Source organism: Melanotaenia boesemani, chromosome 10 (genome assembly GCF_017639745.1).
Source record: "Melanotaenia boesemani isolate fMelBoe1 chromosome 10, fMelBoe1.pri, whole genome shotgun sequence".
Classification (NCBI taxonomy): domain Eukaryota; kingdom Metazoa; phylum Chordata; class Actinopteri; order Atheriniformes; family Melanotaeniidae; genus Melanotaenia; species Melanotaenia boesemani.
The window spans coordinates 37,542,178-37,567,711 of record NC_055691.1 but is presented as its reverse complement, the minus strand read 5'-3'; the positions used below and the strand labels follow the sequence as shown (position 1 = coordinate 37,567,711).

Below are 25,534 nucleotides of genomic sequence, written 5' to 3'. Positions count from 1 at the left end.
AACACACATGCAGCATCTTTTAAGCAGAATGATCACGTCACAGCACATCATATATCTTGTAAGATAAAACAAAGAGACTGTCTGTTCCTCACACAGGATTAGACACTTATTGAGCACATAAACAACCCCAGTGACATTAAGGCAGGATGCCCTGCTGGGTCATCCTGAGGCGTCTGGCTGGTATCAGATAAGTCACACAGGTCAGAGTGAACTGCTCTAAGGAATGCATCAACTTACGATAGAAACAGGCTACTCAGTATTAAACTTAATTACCAAGAACTTAAACAATCTGTTTACCCTGAGAGTGATCAGTAGACACAATATAGTAAAGGGAATAATATGAAATTTCCACAACACTCTCTTAGTGAGATGTTTCAGGGTACTGTTAGAGAAATGGAACATTACATGTTGCATAATCCAAAAAAGCAAGTGACTCAACTTGGTGAAAGAAGCAAAAACAGGAACAGGCAAAGTCAAGTCAGGACAGGTAATGGCAGAAAAGTCGGTGCCCTGCGTGGATTTTCCATTTGGAAATAGCTGACGTAGAACAACAGCCATCAGAGCGATGCTGAAGTTGTTCATTACCTCCTGTACAGATCATTTCATTTCTCTACAGATGTAGCTTGTTGCTAGAAGGTGGACCACCTCTGGGCTGCTTTCTCCAACTTGACCACTTGATGTCAGTAACGGGTACACACTCAGACCTTAAAGCTGCAGTCACAAGAGGTTTGCTCAGTGGGCGGAGCATCAGTCCCCAGGGGATGAATGTTAACACCTTCCAGCTGGGTCTTTAGACCCTCAACGCTCCTGCTTGACCACCGTAAGCTCAATGACTGTAATGTAATAAGGAAACAATCCAATCAAACACATTTAATTATCAGAGTCGTGTAAGAAAATAACAGACCATTGGACTTTTTTCCAATTTTGCCAATATACAAAAATATATACTGATGAGAAAATGCGTTATAACTTATTACATTTGCCAGAGAATTTTAAAATGTCGGTAGTTGGATTAGTCTCATGATTTTAATCCTGCTCATGTTTTGTTTAATTCTTTCTTTATGGATTATATTGCAGCAAATATACATTTATCTGATGCTAAAAACAGACAATTTTGGGATAAGTGAGATGATGTTTATCTTTGTTTATGACCCACAATTGTTTGTAGCACATAGCCCGGGTCACGTGGTGTCGTCACTGAGGCGGAAATGAAAGTTCGGTAACGACAACGGCGGACCACAGCTGAGAAAGGTACGAGGGATTTACACGTTTACGCTCCAGTTTTTTTCCGTGTCAATACTTACATGGTCTTGTGACATGAAGCGTGAGACTATTAATGTGTCTCCACCTGCTCTCGGGTGTTTGGAACAGGTTTTATCGGCATGTCCTTTCGTAAAAAGCCACTACGAAGCTGGCTGGCTAACAGTTAGCTTCTCATTCGTCAAGCTAGCAGCATTTACTGGCGTCGCACCGGAAGGCTCCTTCAGAGTAAATTTATTCAGTAGGAAGCGGGTCTATTTATTAATATTATTAATAATAGTTAGTGTATTTTTCCATCAAAGATTTTAAAATACAAAAAATAAGTAGGTGATCAGATAATTTGTTTTTATTTCACCCAAACATTTTTTCATTGGCTTTAGCTTATAAATGTGACAGAGTTCTTTTAATGGCTAGTTTACATTAACATTTTTATCTTTGTAATTTCAGTATATTTAATAAAATATAAAGTATTTGCGAGTGTAAACTATATTTTAGTCAAAATACACAGGGCAAAAATCAAATTATATATATATATATATATATATATATATATATATATATATATATATATATATGTGTGTGTGTGTGTGTGTGTGTGTGTGTGTAAACCTAGAAACAAACAAAAAGCAAATTAAGGTTTAGTTTGAAAATAATGACCGGAAGCATCCATGTTTTCAAAGCCTCCTTTTTCCACCTCCGTCATCTTCCGTGTTTGTGTTTTGGCGCAGCAGCGAAGGGTGTTTTATGGAAGCAGAATAAGTCTGCGTAGCGGGAGTAATCTCATCTTTATGGAGCTAAACCAGCACCGGAAATGTGACGCGGTTCCGCCTGAACCTGCGTACCGGTCCGCTGCTTGACGGAGCTGCTGTTGTAGCTCATCCGATCATCTGCAGCTTTGGGGAGATTGTTGTTTGTTGTACTTATTTCCTGGACACAGCAGGACAAATGCAGCACCGGTTGTTGCCTCAGACTGAGAGTCTTGGTGCTGCAGCAATTAACTGATAACTGGATGAAGATTTAACTGGGTGAAGGTTTTTAACCTGGAGTGCAGTAATGTCGTCAGCATACCAGTTTAAGTCTTTGCTGTACTGCAGTTTTCTCTGCGTTAAATGCTGCAGGCTGCAACTCTGACTTTGCTCAAGGTGACATTAGTAAGCTCTCCACTCTCCTGACCTCCATGAGGAGATCAAGCCTCTGCTGTGGGTGACTTGCTTTGGTCAAGCTGCCAAGTACTCCTGTTTTATGTAATGTTTTAATCAGTGGGGACAGTGTGACAAGTTGATAAACGATTATGCATGCATACGCCTTAAGAGTACATAGAACAGCTGAACATTGACCAGGTACTGCAGCACGATGCACCAGACACATTTTCTTCCCATCAGAGGTGGTATGAGCGACGTCACCGATACAGACCTGCTTGGTCCGATTCTTGTCTAAGAAATAACCATTATTATTCTTAAATCAATGTCCCAGCACTAGAACGTGTAAAGTCACCTGAACTCTCCTTAGATGTCGATTAGTTTGATTCATTTCTATCTTTTCATGCCTAAATGACTCATTGAATTAGTTCAAAATGAACTAGTTCATAGTTTTTTTCCCCCAGGATGTTGCTGGAGCCATTACGCTTAGAATACGGCATTTTCCTGTTCAGTCCACGCTCGTAGCAGCTTCGCTCCTACAGGATATTGTTGAGAAATACATAAATAAGAGGAAAAACTTGCTGCTTGAATGGTCTTTTTCAACAAGGAATTAAGTAATCTGAGGTAGGAACCAGGCTGGGTAGGAAACAAAGGATGGACCTCAAAGTGCAAAACATTAAAACATTAATCTTTTCAACAAGTCACCTTTCAGTTATTTGTGAATGTTTATTTTTTTGCTCAAAGAAAAATGAAAGTTCTACAACTTGTGTCACAACGGTGCAAAATTCAACCCTCGAATAAGTAAAAGCAAAAGAAAAACAAACAAAAATAAAAAAAAACAAATAACGTAAAAAGAGTCAGAGTCCAAGGCCATGGCCATAAATAACTAAAATAATAATAATGATGATTACTGGAAAACAAGTCCTGAGTGTGCAGGCCGTAGACTGGAACCCTCTGGTTACTGGTCTCTCCCTGCTGGATCAGCTGTTTCCTGCTTCCTGTAAAAACAAGATATGCTCTGCTGTTTTGGTGCAGCTCACCTTTGCACAGCAACACACTCATCTTCATTGGCAACACGCTGTCCTCTTATAGCCCAATAAACAGTATTTAATATAGCTTAAAATCTCTTGTTGGCGTTGAGGATCAGCTGCTTCTCAGAGCTTCTCCTGGGCCTGGATGAGATGAAACGAGGTTTTAACATCAACGGGGCAGAATGGTGACAGAAATCTGCATTAAAAGACTTGTTAATTCAGGCAATCACTGAAAGAATTTGACTTCATTTTTATATTGAAAACCACAATTTTAGCTGCATTAGAATAATGCCACCGTACAGAGCTGTGATGGAGGCTGGTATCTGCTTATTACCGCCGCGTATTAATGAAGGAACATAATCACAGTTCGTCCTACCCGAGCATCGGACCGCTGATGCTGGAGCCTCTGCTGGAGCCTCTGCTGGAGCCTCTGCTGGAGCCTCTGCTGGAGCCTCTGCTGGAGCCTCTGCTGGAGCGCTGTGCCGTGTTTTATAAACAGCCTTTTGAGCTTTGAAAACTGCTTGTATCATCAAACCCATCTGTAGTTGGGGCCTCAAACAGCCTTGTGCTCAGTGGCTGCATGATGATCTGTGTGAGGGGTTGGCGTGTAACCAGCAGTGGTTTTCATTCTCTCATTCAACAGGCCATTCATATGACATTGTAGCTGCACAGTGGTTGCAGCCAGAAAGATGTTCTTCTCTGCTTGGAGCAGAACATGAAGTTGAATCCATGTTGAATCAACGAAAGCAGAACCAGCTCGCCATGCAGTGTGGAGTGGGAGTGGCATCATTTGACCTCAGCCTCGTTTATTCCTGCCTTGGTAGCTGGTGTTGCTATGCGAGACAGTCGCTCCATGGAAACAAGTAGAGATCCATCTCGTGTCATTTGTCCGAAGCTTTTCCTCCACAGTATCAGAAGCCTTTGAACTTCACTTAACCCGGATCCACAGAGCAGAAGCTTTTGCAAAAACAGTGCTCGACATTGTTTTGTAGCGGAGTTCAGTTACCGTTTCTGTATCTTTGGCCAGTAGGTTTAAGGTGGGGGCCATGCACCTCTATGAGGGAGGAGAGAGGGATGATCCAGACCTGAGAGAGACTCAGGCTCCATCTGGTCATCTTCGCTGACGCTGGTTCATTGTCTTCTTCTCTTTTAGTTTCAAAGGGGTCCATGGTCTCCGGCTCTTCAGTATCAAAAGCAACATCCATCCCAAAGCAGTTAAATGCCTTGAACGCCTGCAGCCTCGTCTCTTACTGTACACAACCTTGTTGTGGATTTTAAATTCTTTGTTAACATCTGACAATAATTTTGCCAACACATGATGTGCATGAGCTCCTTTCATACTCCGGCTTGTCGGTACTGCAGGGTCTCTCAGAAACATCAGATTTGTCCAGCCAGTGGACGGACGTCCATAAACGCCTCACAGCTGACCAGCAAGTTGCTGTCGTGCACACAGCATCAACCTCAGAGTTCAGTCTGAATTTCAAACAGTTTCTTCAAATTTCTTGTTTAGCAGTGTTTGTACTAGGTATACTAGGTGTGTACTAGGTATACTAGGTATACTAGGTTTGTACTAGGTATACTAGGTGTGTACTAGGTATACTAGGTTTGTACTAGGTATACTAGGTGTGTACTAGGTGTACTAGGTATACTAGGTTTGTACTAGGTATATTAGGTTTGTACTAGGTATACTAGGTGTGTACTAGGTATACTAGGTATACTAGGTTTGTACTAGGTATACTAGGTGTGTACTAGGTATACTAGGTATACTAGGTTTGTACTAGGTATACTAGGTGTGTACTAGGTATACTAGGTGTGTACTAGGTATACTAGGTGTGTACTAGGTATACTAGGTGTGTACTAGGTATATTAGGTTTGTACTAGGTATACTAGGTGTGTACTAGGTATACTAGGTATACTAGGTTTGTACTAGGTATACTAGGTTTGTACTAGGTATACTAGGTGTGTACTAGGTATACTAGGTATACTAGGTGTGTACTAGGTATACTAGGAATACTAGGTTTGTACTAGGTATACTAGGTTTGTACTAGGTATACTAGGTTTGTACTAGGTATATTAGGTGTGTACTAGGTATACTAGGTGTGTACTAGGTATACTAGGTGTGTACTAGGTATACTAGGTATACTAGGTTTGTACTAGGTATACTAGGTTTGTACTAGGTATACAAGGTATACTAGGTTTGTACTAGGTATACTAGGTGTGTACTAGGTATACTAGGTATACTAGGTTTGTACTAGGTATACTAGGTTTGTACTAGGTATATTAGGTTTGTACTAGGTATACTAGGTGTGTACTAGGTATACTAGGTGTGTACTAGGTATACTAGGTATACTATGTGTGTACTAGGTATACTAGGTTTGTACTAGGTATACTAGGTGTGTACTAGGTATATTAGGTTTGTACTAGGTATACTAGGTGTGTACTAGGTATACTAGGTGTGTACTAGGTATACTAGGTATACTAGGTTTGTACTAGGTATACTAGGTTTGTACTAGGTATACTAGGTATACTAGGTTTGTACTAGGTATACTAGGTGTGTACTAGGTATACTAGGTATACTAGGTGTGTACTAGGTATACTAGGAATACTAGGTATACTAGGTGTGTACTAGGTATACTAGGTATACTAGGTTTGTACTAGGTATACTAGGTTTGTACTAGGTATACTAGGTGTGTACTAGGTATACTAGGTGTGTACTAGGTATACTAGGTTTGTACTAGGTATACTAGGTTTGTACTAGGTGTACTAGGTATACTAGGTGTGTACTAGGTATACTAGGTGTGTACTAGGTATACTGGGTTTGTACTAGGTATACTAGGTGTGTGCTAGGTATACTAGGTGTGTACTAGGTATACTAGGTTTGTACTAGGTATACTAGGTATATTAGGTTTGTACTAGGTATATTAGGTATACTAGGTTTGTACTAGGTATACTAGGTTTGTACTAGGTATACTAGGTTTGTACTAGGTATATTAGGTATACTAGGTTTGTACTAGGTATACTAGGTTTATACTAGGTATATTAGGTATACTAGGTTTGTACTAGGTATATTAGGTATACTAGGTGTGTACTAGGTATACTAGGTTTGTACTAGGTATACTAGGTGTATACTAGGTTTGTACTAGGTATACTAGGTGTGTACTAGGTATACTAGGTATACTAGGTGTGTACTAGGTATACTAGGTTTGTACTAGGTATACTAGGTGTATACTAGGTTGGTACTAGGTATACTAGGTGTGTACTAGGTATATTAGGTTTGTACAAGGTATATTAGGTTTGTACTAGGTATACTAGGTTTGTACTAGGTATACTAGGTATACTAGGATTGTACTAGGTATACTAGGTGTGTACTAGGTATACTAGGTGTGTACTAGGTATACTAGGTTTGTACTAGGTATACTAGGTTTGTACTAGGGGTGGGCAATATCAGTCAAAAATGATATCGCGATATTTTTCTAAAATATCTCGATAACGATATAGACAGTATTGATGTCTTTGGCCAAACAGGAAATAACAGCCTCAGTAAAATCCTTCCATCTGTTGCTCGACTTTGTATCAGATGTACAGCAAAATAAAGCCTTGCTTGTGTATATATATATATATATATATATATACACATATATATGCTACAAACTAAACTTTTAAATTCTGTATGTCAAAGTTTAATTTCTATAGTGTTGTCACATGAAAAAATATATTAAAACATTTGCAAAAATGGGAGGAGATGCTGTATATATTATATTTGTAAAATATGGCTGAACGATTTTAGGAAATTACCTAATTGCGATTTTTCTGGCAGATATTACAATTTCAATTTGATTCACAATTTTTTTCAAAGCAAGCTTCGGTCCAATGTTCACAATGTACAGCAGCAAATACAAATATGCATTAAAAGCTGTTACTCTAATACAAGGATGAAACTAAAGGTAAGAACTGCTTTCAGATGTGTTTATTAAGAAAAACGTGTGCACGTTCTTTAAAGGTCTTGACCAATGGCAGTTATTACACCTGCAGAACTGAAAGAGTCGTCTTTGTCTTTAAAAAGTAGTGCAAAAATCCTTAATATTGTTAAGTTAAAAAAAGTTTAATAAAATACAAAATGATTAAAAAAATGTTAAATATGTGATAATTAAAAAAATAAAATTCAACAATTCCAAAAAAAATAAAGAAGGGCCTTACACTCGTAGGTCAACTATCAACATCTATAGCAGCAGTTAAAGTACTGAATTCAGTCCTACATTAAGAAACCTCGACTTTATTTTTAAGTGAAATTGAAAAGTAAATAAATAAAACTCTTAATAAAATAAAATTGTCCCACCGCTCTCAGATATTCGTTTCTGGCTTAGCAGCACTCCGTTATTCTATTAAGTAAAAAATGGAGCAGTTTTCCTGAAAAACAGCAAATATATTTTTAAACAAAGACTTGACACTACAAGCCAGGGCCAGGGTACTTCATCAACACCACCAGCTTCCCTGACACGACTACACCACTCTTTCCAGATGTTTTATCAAGGAAACCAGCATGTCAGCTTTAGATGGTTTTAGACATGAGCGCCGACATGTGAGCACATTTCCAGCAGCACTAAACAACCTCTCTGAAGGCGAACTGGTGGCCGTCTGCGAGGAGTTTACGAGCCGTGGAAAGTTAACTTTGTGGATGCTCCACCAGGCCCGTGGATTTTCCTCCCCATCGACAGCAGGAGTCATCAGGTGGTGTTCAGCTCAGCTTTAATGGCGTCTTCCAGCTGCATGAAGGGAAGAGGAGGGACAGCTTGCTCCTGAAGGAGCTGCCAGTGACCGCTTTCCCTTCCCTGTGGTGGATGCTCTGCCTGCTGCACTCTGGGCCATGGCATCCGCGGTGCTGAGACGAGCCTCTTTTCCTGGAAAACAGTGATGAGAGCTGGCCAAGTTTTACAGTCTGGTGTGATGTTGAGTAATTGGGCCTTCTACGTGGACAAAATGCCCATCAGTGTAATAAACATGTCGCATAAACATGATGTAACGCTTTAGTAGGGCTGAGGATCTGATTACTGCCAAGGTCAAAGATAGGGCAACCAGAAGTAAGTCCAACCACGGAGCCAAGGTGTGTGAATAAAGACAGAACAGGAAGTAGATCCAAGCAATGCGTATATTTATAGATACATAGAATAATTCAGAACAAAAAATACACACAACCCGTGTTATATATTTATATATATGTATTCATTATGTTAATATTTGCTATAAATAATCAGGTATATTTAGTAACGACAAACACAACAAACAAGATGTCTTGAGGTTGAGGGTCTTTTTTTTTCCACGTGAGGGAAACAGATAAGCCAGGAATCCAGACTCAATCCACAAACCAAAATGGGTTCTGTGAGTCCTACCACATTGATGTGTGGGTTGTTGGGTAGCTCGCCATCCAATCCAATGTCGTGGAGTATTTCCAGTCCACAAAAAAAACCCTAACCTAAACAAGGTCAAAAACAAAAATTAGTTATAAGGTAACTAGATTAAATTAAATTGGCTTCTATACAAAAAGGCAATAAATAAAGAAATGTTACAATGACAATGGTGGTCCTCTTCAAGAAACTAAAAAAAAAAAACGCATTCAACATGAACGTCAATACAAGCAACGATGCATTGTCAATATATGAAACATTCAACTAATTAGACTGTCAGTCAATGTAACTAAGAACCAATCAGGATGATCATCAATCAAGCATAATAAAATGAATCGATATGAAGCTTCATAGACTTATTCAAACAAATTACAGTGCACTTAAATCATTTTCAAAAAGGAAATGTTGCGCAACATGGGTCTAACTCAACGGGTATGACGTCAATTCAAAATTCCATAGCCGATATGGCATGTCAATTTAAGAAGTTATAGAATCATAAATTCAAAGGGAAAACTGTGAAAAACAAGGTATGCTTTTAACAGAATATCCTTTAGCAAAAGTTCGGTGTCGTTCTAATGTAACTAGAGTGGATATTAAATAAATAAAACACAAAACTGTCTGTGATGTTTACATGTTATGGTTAGCGTCAAAGGAGCAACCGCTTCCAATGAGGCTCTACGTCGCCACAACTCGCGAGGTGCAGTGGCTCTAATGTCTTATATGACTCACCGAGGAGTTGCAAGTTACAGCAGGGCACAGTACGAGTCACCACCGCCTGTCGTCAATGGGGTTCCGAGTCCAAACCAAGACGCCAAGCCACAGCAGGAGCAGCAACCAGGAAGCAGCCAGCTGAGGAGCAAAAGGAAGTGACGCAAAGCTCCCGCTCCTAAAAAGAACTCAGCCCGCCAAAGTAAAAGCGCTGCCGGAAGCTGAGAACTACAGTCCATGGGTTACACTTACTAAACTATACAAAGGTACCTTTCGTGCTCCATTTCGATCTTCACTCGCTCTTTGATGTCTGGGACGTTCTCTGCATCATGTCGTCAGTCTTGAATCGAGGATCATGAACGAAGTCATGTCCAGCAGCTCCGGTGTGGCTGGAATGCTGGATTTATCTTCAGTGAGGCCAAGAGCTCTGGACTTTATTTCCTCGCTAAGATCTGTGTCCTTGTTGGAGTCTCACTGTGTCCGAATGTCCCCCTACTCCCCAACCCCTCCATCACTACATAGTGACTTGTTCTCTATTTTTTCCTCGTCGCAAACCACCTGACTTCCGCCGTCACCACGGCAACCACAACCCGCGCCAAGATGTCATTACAAATCCAGTCCGAAGTTGTGTGTAAATATTTTTGTTTTTATTCTTTATATTTTATTCTTTGTCAGCTAAATTTTTTCACCTCCTTGCTCCATGTTGAGATTCTGCCTGCAATGCATTGTGGTCTATATTGACCCGTCTAGTGACCATTGATGCTCACTACTTTTCAAGATGCGTTGTGGGTAATTTTGAGTGCCCTACTTTTTTCTCTCTGGACATACGGACACTCCAGAAAAATGGCGTGACCCCTGTAAAGGACACTATGTAGGGAGTAGGGGGACGTTCGGACACAGCCTCTGTAATTAGTGCTCAGGTAAACGTCCTCCTTACGGCGGCTTTCAGCGCCACCGTCTTTTTCCAGCTGTGACAGAAGACACCAGCCATCTGTTTGCAAAGTCCTGTTCCCGTTTAACTCTTGCATCATGTTTAACTGGACAATAATAAAAAAAAGAACAAGAACATAAACATTAAATGAGCATTACAGGCTGATAATGTCATAATAATGGAAAACTTTGCAAGGCAGATTTTCTAGAAAGAGAACAAAAGAAATCAAATAAAACCATATCATAGCATTAAAGAAATAAGGGATCAGAAGCACATAACACATTATTCATCATCTAATATTTATGTAAATATCATTATTAGGCCAATTATATAAATAATTTATAAGGGTTTCAAGGAAATACAATAAAGAGAAAAACTACTGACTATGCTGAGTACAGTCTGCACACATCACATTAAATCCATATAAATAAACACACACACACATATATATGTAAAATATACTTACCAGTTGCAAGATGCAGCCTGTCCAAAACACTGAAGTCGGGTCCGTCCATTAAGTTCCACAGCTTGGACGGTATTCGCTGCGTCTTCTTTCAGACCAGCTGGACAAACTCTCAACTCCAGGCCAAAATATTCTCCAGTATGGTCAGAGGAAAGTTTGCTGCAGACAGCCACTTTTTAATTCAGCGTTATCCTTCATGAAATGCGCGGTGGAACTAAGATACGGTTCGGTCGTTCTGCTTGACCACATATCTGTTTCAGCTGTTAACTCTTTACTCTCTGCTAGGGCTGGGCGATATGGCCTAAAAATAAAATCTCTGATTTTTTATAATCAAATCCGATTTCCGATTTTAATTGATTTTTTTTCTTTTCTTTTACAAAACATAAATAAACTTATTAAAAACACTTATTTGTTTATATAGATGAATGCCAGCAAAAATAAAGCATATAATGTCATAGCTTTTCCACCATATAAATGACTTCATATCTAACATAGAAATATGCGACACAATGCATCCGTGATCTCTTTCCATCTGGATCATTATCATACAGGATCCACTGCAGGAATTATTCCCCTGATGAAAGTTGTCTCTTAACTAGGGTTTGTGGGTTAAGTTGATTTCTGCATCTCATAGAGAGCAGCATTTCTCACTGCAGTTTTATGCACAGCTAAATCCCAGGCGTGAGTAAAGGGTCATTTCACTGAAAATCTGTCAGACAAACACCGTTCTGGTGTGAACGGAGGGCTAAGTCTGCTGCTAACTAACTATGGAAAAAAATCCCAATTTTCATAAAAATAAATCTCCAGAAATGGAAAATTCGATTTATCGATTTTATCGATTAATCGCCCAGCCCTACTCTCTGCATACAGCTGTGGGATGGCCACCTGGCTGAAGTAGGTGCAGGAGGGAACCTTCTGTCAAGCGTGAGGAGGGTCTTAAATCTGTGTTTGGTGACCGTGTTAACAGGCACCGTGTCCTTGGACATGTAGACCGTTACGCAGTCGTTACCGCCTGGTGTCTCTTGCTGGTCTTTTCATACGTAGTTACAAACGATGCTGGAATTGTAGACTGTTTACTGCAGACGGCCTGAGGATCATTTTCACTTGACTTTTCTCTGGACTTTTTTGTCATGCAGTCATCATACAAACGCCTGTGGTGATTTTTAAGTGTCGGTATAAACAAAAAAAAAAAGCTTATCAGTTTTACTCAATGGAAAAATAAAGGAATAAAACAGAACATATAATAGAAAATGGAAACTTCTTGTCATTTATTATTCTCACTTCACACAATATGGAATCAGTAGCAAAACATTTTTAGAATATCACCAGCTTAAATCTATTATATGTAAAAAAAATATGCAATTAATCAATTAAACTTACTGCTACCTAATAGGGTGGCAGAATTCATGAATCTCAATGCCCCAAAGCTATTATCAAAAACATATAGACTATTATCTAAACTAGAAGACTCAATCTGTCTTCCAACTTCAAAATGGGAGGGTGACTTATCCAGTAACTTTAATAAAGATAAATGGTCACAAATATGTTTAAACACCTTTAAAATGACTAAAAATTCAAATATGCAACTAATACAATTCAAAATTCTGCATAGAACTCATTATACAGGACAAAGGATGTTCAGGATGGGTCTGTCACAATCAAAGATCTGCACACACTGCAATGAAAACACACCAGACAACTACCTCCATGCCTTGTGGTCCTGCACACCTGTCCACAGGTTCTGGCTTCAGGTATGTGTGGACATGTCAACATGGTTTAAATGTAATATTCCTACAATCCCCGCACTATGTCTACTAGGTGACTTGGGTGACATTAATATGGCAATTAACTCTGCACATAATACGCACAGCATTATGCATCGCAAAGAAAACTATCCTTGTGAACTGGAAAAACAAATAATCTGTGTATTTAGCAGTTTAGGAATCTCTTAGTTGACCACATCAGTAGTGAGACAATGTCTGCCTCCTCAAAGAACTATTTACCTAAATCTCATTCCCTCTGGTCCCCTGTGCTTAGTTCCATCACTTGGTGTAATTGGAGGACTGTGACCTCGTTGCTATGGGGGTTTGGGAAATGGCCGGGAGTGACTGGTGGTTGCGGGTTCTTTGTGGTTGCCCATGGTGCAGGACCGGGCTGCTCTGCGATGGGGTTTAGCCTCATCATGGTGTTTAAAGCTGGTTTGGTCCCAATTTGGCCTCATCATGGTGTTTACAGCTGGTTTGGTCCCAGTTTAACCTCATCATGGTGTTTACAGCTGGTTTGGTCTCAGTTTAACCTCATCATGGTGTTTACAGCTGGTTTTGTCCCAGTTTAGCCTCGTCATGGTGTTTACAGCTGGTTTGGACCCAGTTTAGCCTCATCATGGTGGTCTGGTCCCAGTTTACCCTCATCATGGTGTTTACAGCTAGTTTGGACCCAGTTTAGCCTCATCATGGTGGTCTGGTCCCAGTTTAACCTCATCATGGTATTTACAGCTGGTTTGGACCCAGTTTAGCGTCATCATGGTGTTTACAGCTGGTTTGGACCCAGTTTAGCCTCATCATGGTGTTTAAAGCTGGTTTGGTCGCAGTTTGACCTCATCATGGTGTTTAAAGCTGGTTTGGTCCTAGTTTAGCCTCATCATGGTGTTTAAAGCTGGTTTGGACCCAGTTTAAACCTATCATGGTGTTTAAAGCTGGTTTGGTCGCAGTTTAGCCTCATCATGGTGTTTAAAGCTGGTTTGGACCCAGTTTAACTTTATCATGGTGTTTACAGCTGGTTTGGACCCAGTTTAGCCTCATCATGGTGTTTACAGCTGGTTTGGTCCCAGTTTAGCCTCATCATGGTATTTACATCTGGTGTGGACCCAGTTTAACCTCATCATGGTGTTTACAGCTGGTTTGGTCCCAGTTCAGCCTCATCATGGTGTTTAAAGCTGGTTTGGACCCAGTTTAACCTTATCATGGTGTTTTCAGCTGGTTTGGTCCCAGATTAGCCTCATCATGGTGTTTAAAGCTGGTCTGGTCCCAGTTTAGCCTCATCATGGTGTTTAAAGCTGGTTTGGTCCCAGTTTAACCTCATCATGGTGTTTAAAGCTGGTTTGGACCCAGTTTAACCTTATCATGGTGTTTACAGCTGGTTTGGTCCCAATTTAGCCTCATCATGGTGTTTAAAGCTGGTTTGGTCCCAGTTTAACTTCATCATGGTGTTTAAAGCTGGTTTGGTCCCAGTTTAACCTCATCATGGTGTTTAAAGCTGGTTTGGTCCCAGTTTAACCTCATCATGGTGTGTAAAGCTGGTTTGGACAAAGTTTAACCTTATCATGGTGTTTAAAGCTGGTTTGGACAAAGTTTAACCTTATCATGGTGTTTACAGCTGGTTTGGTCCCAGCTTAGCCTCATCATGGTGTTTAAATCTGGTCTGGTCCCAGTTTAACCTCATCATGGTGTTTACAGCTGGTTTGGACCCAGTTTAGCCTCATCATAGTGTTTAAAGCTGGTTTGGACCCAGTTTAACCTCATCATGGTGTTTGCAGCGGGTCTGGTCGCAGTTTAACCTCATCATGGTGTTTACAGCTGGTTTGGACCCAGTTTAGCCTCATCATGGTGTTTAAAGCTGGTTTGGTCCCAGTTTAACCTTATCATGGTGTTTACAGCTGGTTTGGACCCAGTTTAGCCTCATCATGGTGTTTACAGCTGGTTTGGTCCCAGTTTAGCCTCATCATGGTGTTTAAAGCTGGTTTGGACCCAGTTTAGCCTCATCATGGTGTTTAAAGCTGGTTTGGACCCAGTTTAGCCTCATCATGGTGTTTACAGCTGGTTTGGTCCCAGTTTAGCCTCATCATGGTGTTTAAAGCTGGTTTGGTCACAGTTTAGCCTCATCATGGTGTTTACAGCTGGTTTGGTCCCACTTTAACCTCATCATGGTGTTTAAAGCTGGTTTGGTCCCAGTTTAGCCTCATCATGGTATTTACAGCTGGTTTGGTCCCAGTTTAACCTCATCATGGTGTTTAAAGCTGGTTTGGTCCGAGTTTAGCCTCATCATGGTGTTTACAGCTGGTTTGGACCCAGTTTAACCTTATCATGGTGTTTAAAGCTGGTTTGGACCCAGTTTAACCTCATCATGGTGTTTACAGCTGGTTTGGTCCCAGTTTAGCCTCATCATGGTGTTTAAAGCTGGTTTGGTCCCAGTTTAGCCTCATCATGGTGTTTAAAGCTGGTTTGGTCCCAGTTTAGCCTCATCATGGTGTTTAAAGCTGGTTTGGTCGCAGTTTAACCTCATCATGGTGTGTAAAGCTGGTTTGGTCCCAGTTTAGCCTCATCATGGTGTTTACAGCTGGTTTGGTCTCAGTTTAACCTTATCATGGTGTTTACAGCTGGTTTGGTCCCACTTTAGCCTCATCATGGTGTTTAAAGCTGGTTTGGTCCCTGTTTAGCCTCATCATGGCATTTACAGCTGGTTTGGTCCCAGTTTAACCTCATCATGGTGTTTAAAGCTGGTTTGGTCCCAGTTCAGCCTCATCATGGTGTTTAAAGCTGGTTTGGACCCAGTTTAACCTTATCATGGTGTTTAAAGCTGGTTTGGTCCCAGTTTAGCCTCATCATGGTGTTTACAGCTGGTTTGGACCCAGTTTAACCTCATCATGGTGTTTGCCGCGGGTCTGGTCTCAGTTTAACATCATCATGGTGGTCTGGTCCCAGTTTAACCTCATCATGGTGTTTACAGCTGGTTTGGACCCAGTTTAGCCTCATCATGGTGTTTACAGCTGGTTTGGACCCAGTTTAACCTCATCATGGTGTTTGCAGCGGGTCTGGTCTCAGTTTAACATCATCATGGTGGTCTGGTCCCAGTTTAACCTCATCATGGTGTTTACAGCTGGTTTGGACCCAGTTTTGCCTCATCATGGTGTTTAAAGCTGGTTTGGACCCAGTCTAACCTTATCATGGTGTTTAAAGCTGGTTTGGACCCAGTTTAGCCTCATCATGGCATTTACAGCTGGTGTGGTGTCAGTTTAACCTTATCATGGTGTTTAAAGCTGGTTTGGTCCCAGTTTAGCCTCATCATGGTGTTTAAAGCTGGTTTGGACCCAGTTTAGCCTCATCATGGTGTTTAAAGCTGGTTTGGACCCAGTTTAACCTTATCATGGTGTTTACAGCTGGTTTGGTCCCAATTTAGCCTCATCATGGTGTTTAAAGCTGGTTTGGACCCAGTTTAACTTTATCATGGTGTTTACAGCTGGTTTGGACCCAGTTTAGCCCCATCGTGGTGTTTACAGCTGGTTTGGTCCCAGTTTAGCCTCATCATGGTATTTACATCTGGTGTGGACTCAGTTTAACCTCATCATGGTGTTTACAGCTGGTTTGGTCCCAGTTTAACTTTATCATGGTGTTTACAGCTGGTTTGGTCCCAGTTTAGCCTCATCATGGTGTTTACAGCTGGTTTGGTCCCAGTTTAACCTCATCATGGTGTTTAAAGCTGGTTTGGTCCCAGTTTAGCCTCATCATGGTGTTTAAAGCTGGTTTGGACCCAGTTTAACCTTATCATGGTGTTTACAGCTGGTTTGGTCCCAGTTTAGCCTCATCATGGTGTTTAAAGCTGGTTTGGTCCCAATTTAACCTCATCATGGTGTTTAAAGCTGGTTTGGACCCAGTTTAACCTCATCATGGTGTTTAAAGCTGGTTTGGTCTCAGTTTAGCCTCATCATGGTATTTACAGCTGGTTTGGTCCCAGTTTAACCTCATCATGGTGTTTAAAGCTGGTTTGGTCCCAGTTTAGCCTCATCATGGTGTTTAAAGCTGGTTTGGACCCAGTTTAACCTTATCATGGTGTTTAAAGCTGGTTTGGTCCCAGTTTAGCCTCATCATGGTATTTAAAGCTGGTTTGGTCGCAGTTTAACCTCATCATGGTGTGTAAAGCTGGTTTGGTCCCAGTTTAGCCTCATCATGGTGTTTATAGCTGGTTTGGTCTCAGTTTAACCTTATCATGGTGTTTACAGCTGGTTTGGTCCCAGTTTAGCCTCATCATAGTGTTTAAAGCTGGTTTGGTCCCAGTTTAACCTCATCATGGTGTTTAAAGCTGGTTTGGTCCCAGTTTAGCCTCATCATGGTATTTTAAGCTGGTTTGGTCTCAGTTTAACCTCATCATGGTGTTTAAAGCTGGTTTGGTCCCAGTTTAACCTCATCATGGTATTTACATCTGGTGTGGACCCAGTTTAACCTCATCATGGTGTTTACAGCTGGTTTGGTCCCAGTTTAACCTTATCATGGTGTTTACAGCTGGTTTGGTCCCAGTTCAGCCTCATCATGGTGTTTAAAGCTGGTTTGGACCCAGTTTAACCTTATCATGGTATTTACATCTGGTGTGGACCCAGTTTAACCTCATCATGGTGTTTACAGCTGGTTTGGTCCCAGTTTAACCTTATCATGGTGTTTACAGCTGGTTTGGTCCCAGTTCAGCCTCATCATGGTGTTTAAAGCTGGTTTGGACCCAGTTTAACCTTATCATGGTGTTTACAGCTGGTGTGGTGTCAGTTTAACCTTATCATGGTGTTTAAAGCTGGTTTGGTCCCAGTTTAGCCTCATCATGGTATTTAAAGCTGGTTTGGTCGCAGTTTAACCTCATCATGGTGTGTAAAGCTGGTTTGGTCCCAGTTTAGCCTCATCATGGTGTTTACAGCTGGTTTGGTCTCAGTTTAACCTTATCATGGTGTTTACAGCTGGTTTGGTCCCAGTTTAGCCTCATCATGGTGTTTACAGCTGGTTTGGTCCCAGTTTAGCCTCATCATAGTGTTTAAAGCTGGTTTGGTCCCAGTTTAACCTCATCATGGTGTTTAAAGCTGGTTTGGTCCCAGTTTAGCCTCATCATGGTATTTTAAGCTGGTTTGGTCTCAGTTTAACCTCATCATGGTGTTTAAAGCTGGTTTGGTCCCAGTTTAACCTCATCATGGTATTTACATCTGGTGTGGACCCAGTTTAACCTCATAATGGTGTTTACAGCTGGTTTGGTCCCAGTTTAACCTTATCATGGTGTTTACAGCTGGTTTGGTCCCAGTTCAGCCTCATCATGGTGTTTAAAGCTGGTTTGGACCCAGTTTAACCTTATCATGGTATTTACATCTGGTGTGGACCCAGTTTAACCTCATCATGGTGTTTAAAGCTGGTCTGGTCCTAGTTTAACCTCATCATGGTGTTTAAAGCTGGTTTGGTCCCACTTTAACCTCATCATGGTATTTACAGCTGGTTTGGTCCCACTTTAACCTCATCATGGTGTTTAAAGCTGGTTTGGTCCCAGTTTAGCCTCTTCATGGTGTTTAAAGCTGGTTTGGACCCAGTTTAACCTTATCATGGTGTTTAAAGCTGGTTTGGTCCCAGTTTAACCTTATCATGGTATTTACATCTGGTGTGGACCCAGTTTAACCTCATCATGGTGTTTACAGCTGGTTTGGTCCCAGTTTAGCCTCATCATGGTGTTTAAAGCTGGTTTGGACCCAGTTTAACCTTATCATGGTATTTACATCTGGTGTGGACCCAGTTTAACCTCATCATGGTGTTTACAGCTGGTTTGGTCCCAGTTTAACCTTATCATGGTGTTTACAGCTGGTTTGGTCCCAGTTCAGCCTCATCATGGTGTTTAAAGCTGGTTTGGACCCAGTTTAACCTTATCATGGTGTTTACAGCTGGTTTGGTCCCAGTTTAGCCTCATCATGGTGTTTAAAGCTGGTTTGGTCCCAGTTTAACCTCATCATGGTGTTTAAAGCTGGTTTGGTCCCAGTTTAGCCTCATCATGGTATTTACAGCTGGTTTGGTCCCAGTTTAACCTCATCATGGTGTTTAAAGCTGGTTCGGACCCAGTTTAACTTTATCATGGTATTTACATCTGGTGTGGACCCAGTTTAACCTCATCATGGTGTTTACAGCTGGTTTGGACCCAGTTTAGCCTCATCATGGTGTTTACAGCTGGTTTGGTCCCAGTTTAACCTCATCATGGTGTTTACACCTGGTTTGGACACAGTTTAGCCTCATCATGGTGTTTAAAGCTGGTCTGGTCCCAGTTTAACCTCATCATGGTGTTTACAGCTGGTTTGGTCCCAGTTTAACCTCATCATGGTGTTTAAAGCTGGTTTGGACCCAGTTTAACCTCATCATGGTGTTTAAAGCTGGTCTGGTCCCAGTTTAACCTCATCATGGTGTTTAAAGCTGGTTTGGACAAAGTTTAACCTTATCATGGTGTTTACAGCTGGTTTGGACAAAGTTTAACCTTATCATGGTGTTTACAGCTGGTTTGGTCCCAGCTTAGCCTCATCATGGTGTTTAAATCTGGTCTGGTCCCAGTTTAACCTCATCATGGTGTTTACAGCTGGTTTGGACCCAGTTTAGCCTCATCATAGTGTTTAAAGCTGGTTTGGACCCAGTTTAACCTCATTATGGTGTTTGCAGCGGGTCTGGTCCCAGTTTAACCTCATCATGGTGTTTACAGCTGGTTTGGACCCAGTTTAGCCTCATCATGGTGTTTAAAGCTGGTTTGGTCCCAGTTTAACCTCATCATGGTGTTTACAGCTGGTTTGGACCCAGTTTAGCCTCATCATGGTGTTTACAGCTAGTTTGGTCCCAGTTTAGCCTCATCATGGTGTTTAAAGCTGGTTTGGACCCAGTTTAGCCTCATCATGGTGTTTAAAGCTGGTTTGGACCCAGTTTAGCCTCATCATGGTGTTTACAGCTGGTTTGGTCCCAGTTTAGCCTCATCATGGTGTTTAAAGCTGGTTTGGTCACAGTTTAGCCTCATGATGGTGTTTACAGCTGGTTTGGTCCCACTTTAACCTCATCATGGTGTTTAAAGCTGGTTTGGTCCCAGTTTAGCCTCATCATGGTATTTACAGCTGGTTTGGTCCCAGTTTAACCTCATCATGGTGTTTAAAGCTGGTTTGGTCCGAGTTTAGCCTCATCATGGTGTTTACAGCTGGTTTGGACCCAGTTTAACCTTATCATGGTGTTTAAAGCTGGTTTGGACCCAGTTTAACCTCATCATGGTGTTTACAGCTGGTTTGGTCCCACTTTAGCCTCATAATGGTGTTTAAAGCTGGTTTGGTCCCAGTTTAGCCTCATCATGGTGTTTAAAGCTGGTTTGGTCCCAGTTTAGCCTCATCATGGTATTTACAGCTGGTTTGGTCCCAGTTTAACCTCATCATGGTGTTTAAAGCTGGTTTGGTCCCAGCTTAGCCTCATCATGGTGTTTAAATCTGGTCTGGTCCCAGTTTAACCTCATCATGGTGTTTACAGCTGGTTTGGACCCAGTTTAGCCTCATCATAGTGTTTAAAGCTGGTTTGGACCCAGTTTAACCTCATTATGGTGTTTGCAGCGGGTCTGGTCCCAGTTTAACCTCATCATGGTGTTTACAGCTGGTTTGGACCCAGTTTAGCCTCATCATGGTGTTTACAGCTGGTTTGGTCTCAGTTTAACCTTATCATGGTGTTTACAGCTGGTTTGGTCCCAGTTTAGCCTCATCATAGTGTTTAAAGCTGGTTTGGTCCCAGTTTAACCTCATCATGGTGTTTAAAGCTGGTTTGGTCCCAGTTTAGCCTCATCATGGTATTTTAAGCTGGTTTGGTCTCAGTTTAACCTTATCATGGTGTTTACAGCTGGTTTGGTCCCAGTTCAGCCTCATCATGGTGTTTAAAGCTGGTTTGGACCCAGTTTAACCTTATCATGGTATTTACATCTGGTGTGGACCCAGTTTAACCTCATCATGGTGTTTACAGCTGGTTTGGTCTCAGTTTAACCTTATCATGGTGTTTACAGCTGGTTTGGTCCCAGTTTAACCTCATCATGGTGTTTAAAGCTGGTTTGGACCCAGTTTAACCTTATCATGGTATTTACATCTGGTGTGGACCCAGTTTAACCTCATCATGGTGTTTACAGCTGGTTTGGTCCCAGTTTAACCTTATCATGGTGTTTACAGCTGGTTTGGTCCCAGTTCAGCCTCATCATGGTGTTTAAAGCTGGTTTGGACCCAGTTTAACCTTATCATGGTGTTTACAGCTGGTTTGGTCCCAGTTTAGCCTCATCATGGTGTTTAAAGCTGGTTTGGTCGCAGTTTAACCTCATCATGGTGTGTAAAGCTGGTTTGGTCCCAGTTTAGCCTCATCATGGTGTTTACAGCTGGTTTGGTCTCAGTTTAACCTTATCATGGTGTTTACAGCTGGTTTGGTCCCAGTTTAGCCTCATCATAGTGTTTAAAGCTGGTTTGGTCCCAGTTTAACCTCATCATGGTGTTTAAAGCTGGTTTGGTCCCAGTTTAGCCTCATCATGGTATTTTAAGCTGGTTTGGTCTCAGTTTAACCTCATCATGGTGTTTAAAGCTGGTTTGGTCCCAGTTTAACCTCATCATGGTATTTACATCTGGTGTGGACCCAGTTTAACCTCATCATGGTGTTTACAGCTGGTTTGGTCCCAGTTTAACCTTATCATGGTGTTTACAGCTGGTTTGGTCCCAGTTCAGCCTCATCATGGTGTTTAAAGCTGGTTTGGACCCAGTTTAACCTTATCATGGTATTTACATCTGGTGTGGACCCAGTTTAACCTCATCATGGTGTTTACAGCTGGTTTGGTCCCAGTTTAACCTTATCATGGTGTTTACAGCTGGTTTGGTCCCAGTTCAGCCTCATCATGGTGTTTAAAGCTGGTTTGGACCCAGTTTAACCTTATCATGGTGTTTACAGCTGGTTTGGTCCCAGTTTAGCCTCATCATGGTGTTTAAAGCTGGTTTGGTCCCAGTTTAACCTCATCATGGTGTTTAAAGCTGGTTTGGTCCCAGATTAGCCTCATCATGGTATTTACAGCTGGTTTGGTCCCAGTTTAACCTCATCATGGTGTTTAAAGCTGGTTTGGACCCAGTTTAACTTTATCATGGTATTTACATCTGGTGTGGACCCAGTTTAACCTCATCATGGTGTTTACAGCTGGTTTGGACCCAGTTTAGCCTCATCATGGTGTTTACAGCTGGTTTGGTCCCAGTTTAACCTCATTATGGTGTTTACAGCTGGTTTGGTCGCAGTTTAGCCTCATCATGGTGTTTAAAGCTGGTCTGGTCCCAGTTTAACCTCATCATGGTGTTTACAGCTGGTTTGGTCCCAGTTTAACCTCATCATGGTGTTTACAGCTGGTTTGGACCCAGTTTAGCCTCATCATGGTGTTTAAAGCTGGTCTGGTCCTAGTTTAACCTCATCATGGTGTTTAAAGCTGGTTTGGACAAAGTTTAACCTTATCATGGTGTTTAAAGCTGGTTTGGACAAAGTTTAACCTTATCATGGTGTTTACAGCTGGTTTGGTCCCACTTTAACCTCATCATGGTATTTACAGCTGGTTTGGTCCCACTTTAACCTCATCATGGTGTTTAAAGCTGGTTTGGTCCCAGTTTAGCCTCTTCATGGTGTTTAAAGCTGGTTTGGACCCAGTTTAACCTTATCATGGTGTTTAAAGCTGGTTTGGTCCCAGTTTAACCTTATCATGGTATTTACATCTGGTGTGGACCCAGTTTAACCTCATCATGGTGTTTAAAGCTGGTTTGGACCCAGTTTAACCTTATCATGGTATTTACATCTGGTGTGGACCCAGTTTAACCTCATCATGGTGTTTACAGCTGGTTTGGTCCCAGTTTAACCTTATCATGGTGTTTACAGCTGGTTTGGTCCCAGTTTAGCCTCATCATGGTGTTTAAAGCTGGTTTGGACAAAGTTTAACCTTATCATGGTGTTTAAAGCTGGTTTGGACAAAGTTTAACCTTATCATGGTGTTTACAGCTGGTTTGGTCCCACTTTAACCTCATCATGGTATTTACAGCTGGTTTGGTCCCACTTTAACCTCATCATGGTGTTTAAAGCTGGTTTGGTCCCAGTTTAACCTCATCATGGTGTTTACAGCTGGTTTGGTCCCAGTTTAACCTCATCATGGTGTTTAAAGCTGGTTTGGTCCCAGTTTAACCTCATCATGGTGTTTAAAGCTGGTTTGGACCCAGTTTAACCTCATCATGGTGTTTAAAGCTGGTCTGGTCCCAGTTTAACCTCATCATGGTATTTAAAGCTGGTTTGGTCGCAGTTTAAACCTCATCATGGTGTGTAAAGCTGGTTTGGTCGCAGTTTAGAGCCTCATCATGTGTTTACAGCTGGTTTGGTCTCAGTTTAACCTTATCATGTGTTTACAGCTGGTTTGGTCCCACTTTAAGCCTCATCATGGTGTTTAAAAAGCTGGTTTGGTCCCACTTTAGCCTCATCATGGTGTTTAAAGCTGGTTTGGTCCCAGTTTAGTCTCATCATGGTATTTACATCTGGTGTGGACCCAGTTTAACCTCATCTCATCATGGTGTTTAAAGCTCATTTGGTCCCAGTTTAACCTCATCATGGTGTTTAAAGCTGGTTTGGTCCAAGTTTAGCCTCATCATGGTGTTTACAGCTGGTTGGACCCAGTTTAGCCTCATCATGGTGTTTATAGCTGGTTTGGTCCCAATTTAACCTCATCATGGTGTTTAAAGCTGGTTTGGTCCCAGTTTAGCCTCATCATGGTGTTTAAAGCTGGTTTGGACCCAGTTTAACCTTATCATGGTGTTTAAATCTGGTTTGGTCCCAGTTTAGCCTCATCATGGTATTTAAAGCTGGTTTGGTCGCAGTTTAACCTCATCATGGTGTGTAAAGCTGGTTTGGTCCCAGTTTAGCCTCATCATGGTGTTTACAGCTGGTTTGGTCTCAGTTTAACCTTATCATGGTGTTTACAGCTGGTTTGGTCCCACTTTAGCCTCATCATGGTGTTTAAAGCTGGTTTAGACCCAGTTTAACCTTATCATGGTGTTTTCAGCTGGTTTGGTCCCAGTTTAGCCTCATCATGGTGTTTAAAGCTGGTCTGGTCCCAGTTTAGCCTCATCATGGTGTTTAAAGCTGGTTTGGACCCAGTTTAGCCTCATCATGGTGTTTACAGCTGGTTTGGTCCCAGTTTAGCCTCATCATGGTGTTTAAAGCTGGTTTGGTCACAGTTTAGCCTCATCATGGTGTTTACAGCTGGTTTGGTCCCACTTTAACCTCATCATGGTGTTTAAAGCTGGTTTGGTCCCAGTTTAGCCTCATCATGTTATTTACAGCTGGTTTGGTCCCAGTTTAACCTCATCATGGTGTTTAAAGCTGGTTTGGTCCGAGTTTAGCCTCATCATGGTGTTTACAGCTGGTTTGGACCCAGTTTAACCTTATCATGGTGTTTAAAGCTGGTTTGGACCCAGTTTAACCTCATCATGGTGTTTACAGCTGGTTTGGTCCCACTTTAGCCTCATCATGGTGTTTAAAGCTGGTTTGGTCCCAGTTTAGCCTCATCATGGTGTTTAAAGCTGGTTTGGTCCCAGTTTAGCCTCATCATGGTATTTACAGCTGGTTTGGTCCCAGTTTAACCTCATCATGGTGTTTAAAGCTGGTTTGGTCCCAGTTTAGCCTCATCATGGTGTTTAAAGCTGGTTTGGACCCAGTTTAACCTTATCATGGTGTTTAAAGCTGGTTTGGTCCCAGTTTAGCCTCATCATGGTATTTAAAGCTGGTTTGGTCGCAGTTTAACCTCATCATGGTGTGTAAAGCTGGTTTGGTCGCAGTTTAGCCTCATCATGGTGTTTACAGCTGGTTTGGTCTCAGTTTAACCTTATCATGGTGTTTACAGCTGGTTTGGTCCCACTTTAGCCTCATCATGGTGTTTAAAGCTGGTTTGGTCCCACTTTAGCCTCATCATGGTGTTTAAAGCTGGTTTGGTCCCAGTTTAGTCTCATCATGGTATTTACATCTGGTGTGGACCCAGTTTAACCTCATCTCATCATGGTGTTTAAAGCTCGTTTGGTCCCAGTTTAACCTCATCATGGTGTTTAAAGCTGGTTTGGTCCAAGTTTAGCCTCATCATGGTGTTTACAGCTGGTTGGACCCAGTTTAGCCTCATCATGGTGTTTATAGCTGGTTTGGTCCCACTTTAGCCTCATCATGGTGTTTAAAGCTGGTTTGGACCCAGTTTAACCTTATCATGGTGTTTTCAGCTGGTTTGGTCCCAGTTTAGCCTCATCATGGTGTTTAAAGCTGGTCTGGTCCCAGTTTAGCCTCATCATGGTGTTTACAGCTGGTTGGACCCAGTTTAGCCTCATCATGGTGTTTATAGCTGGTTTGGTCCCAATTTAACCTTATCATGGTGTTTAAAGCTGGTTTGGTCCCAGTTTAGCCTCATCATGGTGTTTAAAGCTGGTTTGGACCCAGTTTAACCTTATCATGGTGTTTAAAGCTGGTTTGGTCCCAGTTTAGCCTCATCATGGTATTTAAAGCTGGTTTGGTCGCAGTTTAACCTCATCATGGTGTGTAAAGCTGGTTTGGTCCCAGTTTAGCCTCATCATGGTATTTACATCTGGTGTGGACCCAGTTTAACCTCATCATGGTGTTTACAGCTGGTTTGGACCCAGTTTAACCTCATCATGGTGTTTAAAGCTGGTTTGGACCCAGTTTAACCTCATTATGGTGTTTGCAGCGGGTCTGGTCCCAGTTTAACCTCATCATGGTGTTTACAGCTGGTTTGGACCCAGTTTAGCCTCATCATGGTGT

At 41.7% G+C, this 25,534-nt stretch overlaps 1 protein-coding gene and 1 long non-coding RNA gene across 4 annotated transcripts in view; one reads left to right on the top strand and one right to left on the bottom strand.

Moving 5' to 3' along the window:
- The first annotated feature begins 1,168 nt into the window (after window positions 1–1,168).
- wwp2 (WW domain containing E3 ubiquitin protein ligase 2) overlaps window positions 1,169–25,534 on the top strand; it is a 108,757-nt gene continuing 84,391 nt past the window's right edge. For 2 of the 3 annotated variants that reach the window (XM_041996281.1, XM_041996279.1), the window contains exon 1: window positions 1,169–1,251. The gene's annotated coding sequence lies outside the window, so the exon portion shown is untranslated. The remainder of the gene's footprint in view (window positions 1,252–25,534) is intronic. The other variant, XM_041996282.1, reaches the window with a different exon arrangement.
- Window positions 8,563–9,691, bottom strand: LOC121647118. Its single transcript, XR_006011789.1, has 2 exons — window positions 9,562–9,691; window positions 8,563–8,900 (listed from the first exon to the last, which is right to left on the bottom strand). It is a non-coding gene; the product is annotated as an uncharacterized LOC121647118 (long non-coding RNA).